This window comes from Lepidochelys kempii, chromosome 1 (genome assembly GCF_965140285.1).
Source record: "Lepidochelys kempii isolate rLepKem1 chromosome 1, rLepKem1.hap1, whole genome shotgun sequence".
In the NCBI taxonomy this organism is placed as follows: domain Eukaryota; kingdom Metazoa; phylum Chordata; order Testudines; family Cheloniidae; genus Lepidochelys; species Lepidochelys kempii.
In genome coordinates this window covers 25688670-25698442 of record NC_136380.1, presented here as the reverse complement: position 1 = coordinate 25698442, position 9773 = coordinate 25688670, and positions in this window count along the sequence as shown.

Below are 9773 nucleotides of genomic sequence, written 5' to 3'. Positions count from 1 at the left end.
AAGCATTGTTCTCTTCTGAAGGAAAATCCCATATAGTGTGGGGACAAAGAAAACTAATGGACAATTTGCTTGATGGATTTGGGGTGGGGGGAGGAATCCTAGGAACAGATGTTTTGAGGAAATTGAGAGTATTAGTTGATTTTGCTAAGAGTATTCTGTGGGAAATGCCTCCTGACACACCCTGGGAGCCTATGGAAATTTCAGCAAACTATTGAATAGCAGCCCTTAAGGCAGTGGTGGGCAACCTGTAGCCTGTGGGCCGCATGTGGCCCATCAGGGTTCTATGTGTGACCCGCGAGACAAGTGACATCCAATCAATGTGCTGCTATGGTTCAATCGGCACACCCCGCAAATTCTAGGCATGCAAGTGCAATTTGCAAAACTACCCTATCCTGAGAGACCGTATTGGTTACAACACCGGTGTGAGATTGCACTTTAATATGTTACTTTTCCCGGTAATTTAATTTGTCCCTAATTATATAATGGATCATTTTGTGTTGAAAAGGCATGATAAAAAAGGAGAATTAAGTGCAAAATCAAAAAGTACAGAGGAAGAAGTAGCAGCCAAAAAGAAGAAAATTGGTGACGAGGGCAGAATGGTAAAAGAGAATTGGGAGCTGGATTATTTTGTTATTGAACAGAAAGAGAGGCCATTTTACTTAATTTGCAACAAAGTGATATCAGTTCTAAAAAAATACTATGTTAGGAGACATTATGAAACATGCCATTCCTCTCACATAGCAAAATTTCTGGTAGGTTCTGCCCGACATGCTCGACAGCTTTCAAATCTGAAGGAAGCCAGGGAAATGCAAAAGCAGGTACTTAGACGAGCATTAAATGAGAGTGATGCAGTGACCTTGGCTAGCTTTCGTATTGCTTGGTTATTTGAAAAAAATGGAAAGCCATTCTCAGATGGCGAATTAGTGAAACAATGCATCATCGAATCCTCAGATGTTTTATTTGATGGGTTTAAAAACCAAGCAGAAATTATTAAACATGTTAAATGTCTGCAACTCAGCAGGTGCTGTGAGTCGCAAAGTGCAAGATATAGCTGCCGTTCTGTCAGGGCAGCTTTTCAGAACTGTACGTTCAAATATGGCTATCAGTGTAGCGCTGGATGAACGCAAAGATTTTAACGACATTGCTCAGCTCTACATATGTGTTTGTTGTGTTTACAGTGATTTGAACGTGACAGAAGAATTTTTAGATCTCTTGGGAATACACGGCCAAGCACAGGGCTCAGTATTTTTTGAGGCATTTACTGATTTTTTCAAAGAGCACAAGTTACCTTTGGAAAAAATTGTATCAGTTACAACAGGTGGGTGCCCCTCTATGAATCACAGAATCATAGACTTTAAGGTCAGAAGGGACTATTATGATCATCTAGTCTGACCTCCTGCACAACGCAGGCCACAGAATCTCACCCACCCACTCCTGTAACAAACCTCTAACCTATGTCTGAGCTATTGAAGACCTCAAATTGTGGTTTAAAGACTTCGAGGTGCAGAGAATCCTCCAGCAAGTGACCCGTGTCCCACGCTGCAGAGGAAGGTGAAAAACCCCCAGGGCCTCTGCCAATCTGCCTTGGAGGAAAATTCCTTCCCAAACCCAAATATGGAGATCAGCTAAACCCTGAGAATGTGGGCAAGACTCACCAGCCAGACACCCAGGAAAGAATTCTCTGTAGTAACTCAGATCCCACCCCATCTAACATCCCATCACAGGCCATTGGGTATATCTACCGCTAATAGTTGAAGATCAATTGATTGCCAAAATTAGGCTACCCCATTAGGGATGACAGGAACACACCATGGATTTGTGGCTTTGTTTAAAGCTTGTGTACCTGACGTATTTGGTGTGCATTGCATAATAAACCAAGAAGTGCTCTGTGCTAAACTTGACAAGGGAGACAGACTGAAAGCTGTAATGGACAAAGTGGTACAGATTGTTAACTTCATACGTTCTTGCCCCCTGCATCATTGTCAGTTTGTGGAACTTGTGGACCAAATTGAAACAGAATATGGAAACCTCAACATGCACATTGAAGTACGCTGGTTAAGACGGGGTAAATTACTGGACCACTTTCTGGCACTTCTACCAGAAATCAAGCAGTTTCTTATTCAGGAATCTCAAGTGTACCCAGAGTTAGATGAAAACTGGATTTTGGATGTGGCATTTCTTGTTGACATCACTGATCACCTGAACATGTTGAACGAGTCGTTGCAGGGGAAAAATCACCTCTTGCCCACACTAATTGCTAATGTCAGAAAATTCATGCTACACATGCTGTTAATGTCAACTCAGGTTTCAGAGTAACAGCCGTGTTAGTCTGTATTCGCAAAAAGAAAAGGAGTACTTGTGGCACCTTAGAGACTAACCAATTTATTTGAGCATGAGCTTTCGTGAGCCACAGCTCACTTCATCAGATGCATGCCATGGAAACTGCAGCAGACTTTATATATACACAGAGAATATGAAAAAATACCTCCTCCCACCCCATTGTCCAGCTGGTAATAGCTTATCTAAAGTGATCATCAGGTGGGCCATTTCCAGCACAAATCCAGCCTCATGTGACTACACTCACTTCCCACATTTAAAAAAAAAACGCTAGACAAACACTCTGATCAAGGAAATGAATATGATCCATCAGTTCACCTAAAAGCGCTGTCTACGCTGGCAGAGCATTTCGAGAACGGCTTTTCTTCTCTGAGAGATCTGAAGCCCTTCCTCTTGTTGCTCTCAGATCCATTTGAATTTGATCTGAGCAAATGTGGAGTAGTATGTCAAAGGCTAGGGGTTAATAAAAGGAAGTTTGAGCAGGAATTAATTCATGTTCATGTCCTGGATGAAGACGAAATTAACCAGCTAAAGAGGAAAGGTATATGAGAACTTTGGTTGAATACCCCTGGTTTAGTTCTCCGGCATTGCATTGCAAAGCTGATGTGAATCTTTGGATCAACACACAAGCAAGCAGACTTTTTCTGCTATAGGACACATCAAATGCAAGAAGCACAGCAGACTAATGGATGGAAACCTCAGTGCTGAATTCCGAAGCATCTGCGCATCCCTTACTCCTAATCTAAGAAAGCTTGTGGAGGACTGATCCAACCAGAAGTCGCACTGAGTATGATGTAGGCAAGTGTAAATATTTCCTTTTTTTTTTTTTTTTTTTACTATTTGAAGTTGGTGACAGTTCTATTAATAAATGAATAACTAAGCATTTCTATAACTTGTTATGAAATATTCGGCATGTATTAAATGTATTTAATCTTATTCATGGGGTCATGGTTAGTGCACATGCCCGATTTTAATCTTGCAGCCCACTGAGATGAAGGAGGCCATTCATGCGGCCCTTCAGTAGCCTAGGTTGCCCATCACTGCCTTAAAGCATCTGAAGAACTGGAATGTCCCACTTGGACCCCAGAAGTTTTAGCAATTGCAGAAATACACCGGGAGGTGTGGGCCAAAAATTAAATAGAATGTCCTAAAATTGATGCAGCAACCCTAGTCACAGGCCCTGATCCCCCCCATCAGAAACAGTACAGGTATCCCAAGGAAGCAGAAACTAGTCTAAAAGAAACAATTGACAGATTTTTAAGTCAAGGAGTTTTAGTGACACAGACAAGCCCCAATAACACTGCTCTATGGCTGGTCCTTAAGCGTGACAACAAGACCTGGAGACTCGTGGTAGATTTTCAACCCCTTAACTTGGTTACCCTGCCAACAGCCCCTCTGGTGCTGGAGTATCAGGTGGTGATGGCTTCCACTGTAGGAATGGCCCAGTGTTTTTGGTATTAGATTTGACCAACACTTTCTCTGCTACCCCTTTACACCGGGACAGCAACTATAAATTTGTTTTCACCTTTCAGGATAAAGGTAAGTAGTAATGGCCCACAGTAATGCCCCAATTATTTGCCATGCTCATATAATCAAGATGTGGGAGGGGATGCCTGTGATTTCTTATGTGGATGATATCCTGGTCTGCACTCAGACCAGAATAAGAGAATTTGGAGGTACTGGACAAAGCGTTGCAAAAGGTTTAGGATCTGGGTTTAAGGTAAGCCCAAAGAAGGTCCAGTTGTGCTCCCAGCAGGTAAATTTCCTCGGCGTAACTCTAGGACAAGAAGGGCACTCCCCCGACCAACAGAGGGTTGAGACGATACTTAAACTCCCAGCCCACACAGACATAGCTGCTGTTATATGCTTGCTTTATAACCCGTCTCTCCAGGAGGAAGTGGGGGAAAACAGTTTATGTCTGTTTTGTGGCTTGATAACCCTGTTGGCAATGTGGTCCTGTGAGTGGTCCTACTCATGTCTGCTGCTGTCTGGGGTCTTGCAAGTCTATTCTTCTGGCATAGGTGTGCCAGAGGCTGTTGTAATCAAGACCTGGGAGAAATGCATGGAAGACTGTAAAGTGAACGATATCCTCGACATTGCTCCATATGCCAGCTTTATTTTTGGAGAAAGGCTCACTCTTTTAGGCCTGTTGCCGGCACCCGGTGCCAGAGGCGAACAACAGCAGGGGGTTCATTACCCGGTGTGCGTCATTCAATAATCACAACGGGGTGGAGAAGCAGAAAAGTTTATTTGCAGCTGCAAACAAGGTACAGGGAGAATAGAATCTCAAAGCCTGCACACCAGAGCAGGTCATTACACACACTTTTATATTCCTTAATGCTACTGCACTACACATTAGCCAATCCAAACTTTACACAAATACTCTGCCTTCCTTATTTGGGTTACAACAATATTTATTTCCTGCAACCTCTAACAAGCATTCCTAGCAACTTAAACAACCAGCACATTCTGTCTGGCCTTGTAGCTGTCTCTCCTGTTATCTTTAACTTGGCGTCAGCAAACCTTACACTATAAGGCATTAACTGCGGCTGCAACATTGTTTTAACAGCAAAAGAGCTTACTCAAACCAGCCAGGCCTGAATTCTATTAAGGGGGGTTGAGAAGAAGCCCTTAGGCCTTCAGCAGGGAGACCTTCTCGACCCTTATGGCCTTCCATCCCCTCAACTTAACTAGTGGCCATGCCCTGGGGTCTCCAACAGGCCCTTTGAATGGATATTACCCCACTTGAGTTTAAAAGACCTGGATAGAATAAACATCAAAGTGGGACCTCAAAGTCCATAGAATTTGGACTGTGAATGATAATGTACTGTGGCGGCTACAGAATCCTAGAATGATGGGCAGAAACATCACCATCCTCATGCATTCACGGATACCCCCTAGACTTGGGAGAGATTTGGTGGTGGGGTAATTGAGGTTTATCCATGAAGCCCAAATAGGAGATTAGGTTGTCGCTGGGTGGGAACAGACTGGCTGTTATACAATTGCAGCCAGACAAAGCCAAAATGTGCTCAGTTGTGGACTGACCTGCCTGAGAAAGCAGCCCCTGGAAACAAAACAGTCCAATTTAAATTAGAATATGCCACCACCGTAATTGACAAGCAGACAAATTTGGAAAAGATAGAACTGCAAATAGTCACACCAGGAGCGGAATGGCAGATCCTCTTGCCCTGTTCCATCAAGACCTAGTGGCCTCCTTCAGAGGACTTTCCACAGTGCAGGGAGTGGCCTGGTGTGCTCATAAGGATGTTACTAACATGCAGCCTAACTTGATGGGGAAATGGCTTCTACAGGGGCCCCATAGGGTAAAAAGTTGCAACTTTTGGGTCATGGAGTCCCCAGTCACCAACTTAATTGGGATCTATGTTGTCCGAACCAACATCAAAAAACAATTGGTAATCAACCCCACCCACTCCCTCAAAAAAGGTCAATCTAGACCTGAGCTTAACAAATATCTCAGTAAGAAAAACACTGGTTTGAGCAATTTGTCCCACCCTAATTTTAAGGTTGGAAAAACTGAGTGGAATTTACATTATATCCCAAAACTGAAAATCTCGGGTGGGGGATGTAGGAAGGTAAAGGGGAACCAATGAGAAGCACTTGGAATGGGAGGAGCAGTCCTTAACAGTATTGATGAGGAAGTGCTGGCAAATATAATGAATGCATTGGGAACTCATATAAAAGATTTAGCTACTATACCTACCAAGGTATCACTCGACCAATTAAGCTCTCTGTGCTACCAGGTGGCACGTATTCTAGAAGAGTGGGAGCAATCCCAAGAAAAAGATCACTGTCACCCTTTAAATTAATGTTTCTTTGGCATGTATGCAAATGCACGTGTGGATAATTGATGTGGCAAAATATATGATCCATGATGGGACGAGTGGGGTATTATTATTATTATAAGCATTATTTGGTAAAATTCTACCCAAACTGAAAGGGAGTTACAGTCCTGATGGAAAAAAGGTAAATTTCACTGATAGCAAGGAGTCAGAAGAAATCACAGTCTTTGTTATGCTCATGTCGGGGGAGAAATAACATGGTTTCCCCCATTACAGCTTTTGGCCTCAATATTAATCAGACTGTGATGGAGCCCATAAATCATAGAGTGTGGGTAGCAAAAGATAATCAAAAATGGAAAACAGTGGAATTAGAATTGTTTAGAGGGAACTGGATATGAATGTAACTGAAATTCCCTCCAGCCATAGGATGTGTGTTTTTTTGAAACAATGAAAGGGAAATGCCATGATCTATTAACCCATTTGCAAATAATGACTCTATGCTTGTGTATATAGTCGATCACTGCATGTGTCTTAAAAGCTGGTGTCCTACGCTTCTTGTGAACTACATGAAAAAGTAGCCAGTGATCCTCTTGAGAATGTTTTTGTTCTGTTGTAGCAATTCAAAGATGTGACTTTGAATTTCAAATGCATGAACTTAAACATAACCAGTTAAGAACTCAAACTAAATGGATTAGATATAATGAAAGATACCATGAGGCCAAATTTTGCCCAAAATTTAAACATTGTTCCAATCGTTTTAAAAAAAATAGTATAAAGATTCCTCGCATTATTTTCAACCCAAACATTGCAGCTTCATACTAGTGCTTGCCAGCCTGAAAGTGAAAAAGGGTAATCAGTTTCTAGACAATTTGTAGCCAATCTTCCACTGGCTGACTCCAAGCTGAGTGAAAAGCAAAATTTAAACAAACTGTAAATGGTGAAAGAAGAATTCAATTTTTTTCTAAATTCCTTCAGTTTTAATATGCTACAGTATTATTAAGAACACAGGAAAGAAATTATTTTTAAAAATAAGCTATTATTTTTAATCTGCCAATGTTCCTTTAAGAATAATTTGTAGTGCTTGTCCATATGGGTGTGGTTTTAAAAGGCTGCTTCCTGAGCTTTGAATTGTCTCCAGTCTTGAGCAGGACAGGATATAACATATTATTAGCAGGATGCACCAGACCTCAATGAAGTGACACTCTGTTGCCAAGTCTCTGGGGCAGCTCACACACAGAACAAAATTACTTTCCAAAACAGCTTGAAGCTAACTCAGAGCTCCCACTCCCAAATGCCAAGCAGTTTTCAGTCTTCTCAGTTTCATATATAGAGATCCCATCAATGAACAGAGCACTCCTTCTCTATTAGCAGCTGTTGAGATCACCCTATTCCAGCAGTCTAGAGGGTAAGGCAGACTAGATCCTTAAAAAGCATATTGTTTGCATGAGGACTTAGGGTATGTCTACACTACGAAATTAGATCGATTTTATAGAAGTCTGTTTTTAGAAACTGATTTTATACAGTCGATTGCATATGTCCACACTAAGCACGTTAAGTTGGCGGAGTGCATCCTCACTACCATGGCTAGCATCGAGTTACAGAGCAGTGCACTGTGGGTAGCAATCCCACAGTTCCCACAGTCTCCGCTGCCCATTGGAATTCTGGGTTAAGCTCCCAATGTCTGAGGGGCAAAAACATTGTCGCGGGTGGTTTTGAGTACATGTCATCAGGCCCCCTTCCCTCCCTCCATGAAAGCAATGGCAGACAATCATTTTGTGCCTTTTGTCCTGGGTTACCTGTGCAGTCACCATACAACAGCAAGCATGGAGCCCGCTCAGCTCACCGTCTTCTCACCATACGTCTTCTGGATGCTGCTGGCAGACACGGTACTACATTGCTACACAGCAGCAGCTCCTTGCCTTCGCAGCAGATGGTGCAGTAGGACTGATAACCACTATACGTCTCCTGGGTGCTCCTGGCAGACCTTGGTGAGGTCGATCGGGGCACCTGGACATATTTGTCTATTCTCCTCTTAGAGCAAAGAATGGGAGCCAGAGACTCCCGGTCATTCTCGTCTTTAGGTTTTGTCTCATGAGATTCAGTCCTGCCTGGAATATCATGTGAGCTGGAGGCTTCTCCCTCAGGCTGCTTTCCCAGCCAGCAGCACCGCGCAGTCGCACCTACCCCAGCCTACCCCCTTGCTCCCATGGCTCATGAAGTCTGTACAGTAGTAAGGAGCAGTTCAACTATAGGCTGAGCAAGTGCAGAATGGTGGTAGAATGTGCCTTTGGATGTTTAAAAGCTCACTGGCACTGTTTGCTGACTAGGTCAGATCTCAGCGCAATGTAAAAGAATAAATGGACACAAATCAGATGTCAAGAATTATAACATTCAAAACCAGTCGGAGAACACTTCAATCTCTCTGGTCACGCGATTACAGACATGAAAGTTGCAATATTACAAACAGAAAAACTTTCAAATCCAGACTCCAGCGAGAGACTGCTGAATTGGAATTCATTTGCAAATTGGATACAATTAACTTAGGCTTGAATAGAGACTCGGAGTGGCTAAGTCTGGCTTTAAGATTAAACTCGATAAGTTTATGGAGGAGATGATATGATGGGATAATATGGTTTTGATAATTAAATATTCATGGTAAATAGCCCAATGGCCTGTGATGGGTTATTAGATGGGATAAGATCTGAGTTACCCAGGAAAAAATTTTTCTGTAGTATCTGGCTGATGAATCTTGCCCATATGCTCAGGGTTTTAGCTGATTGCCATATTTGGGGTTGGGAAGGAATTTTCCTCCAGGGCAGATTGGAAGAGGCCCTGGAGGTTTTTCGCCTTCCTCTGTAGCATGGGGCACGGGTCACTTGCTGGAGGATTCTCTGCTCCTTGAAGTCTTTAAACTACGATTTGAGGACCTTCAATAGCACAGATATAGGTGTGAGGTTTCTTTTTGTAGGAGTGGGTGGGTGAAATTTTGTGGCCTGCGTTGTGCAGGAGGTCAGACTAGATGATCATAATGGTCCCTTCTGACCTAAATATCTATGAATCTATGAATCTAAGTGACACAGACTTTGTACTCTGCTTTAAAACCTGTACCCCTTGGAATGGATTTAACTGTTCTACAAATGCTGCTTTGTAGATTTGCAGAATTTTTTAAATTTTGGCAGGCAGCAACTGGTTGCAACAGGGCACGGATCTTTAAAAGCCTAGAGGAAAAGCCTAATGGTCAGGCTCTACTTTATTACAGAATCTGCCCTCTGTGGTACAGCCATCTATGAGTTAGGTCTGTCTCTATTATGAGCTGGCTCCTCCTACAGTACTTAAGCCTTGTTTTGAGCTGATGGGACATTTGAAATCTTTCATAGGCTCTGCCCTCAGCTTTCCTTCTCCCCCTCTGCTACTCCCCTCCCCTTGACTTCTTCCGCTGCCTGTCCCGCCAGCCGGGTGAGCCGGCCAGGGAGTGGGGGGGCAAGGCTACTTTCCCAAGCCAGGGAGAGGCAGCTGCCCGGGGCTGTTAGCAGGACAGGGGGCTGTATTCAGCGCCCCCTCAATGTCTTAATTACCCCCCTCCCCTCCTGCCCGCCCCCGACACCGCGTGTTGCAGTCTCCTAGAAATCTTCCTTC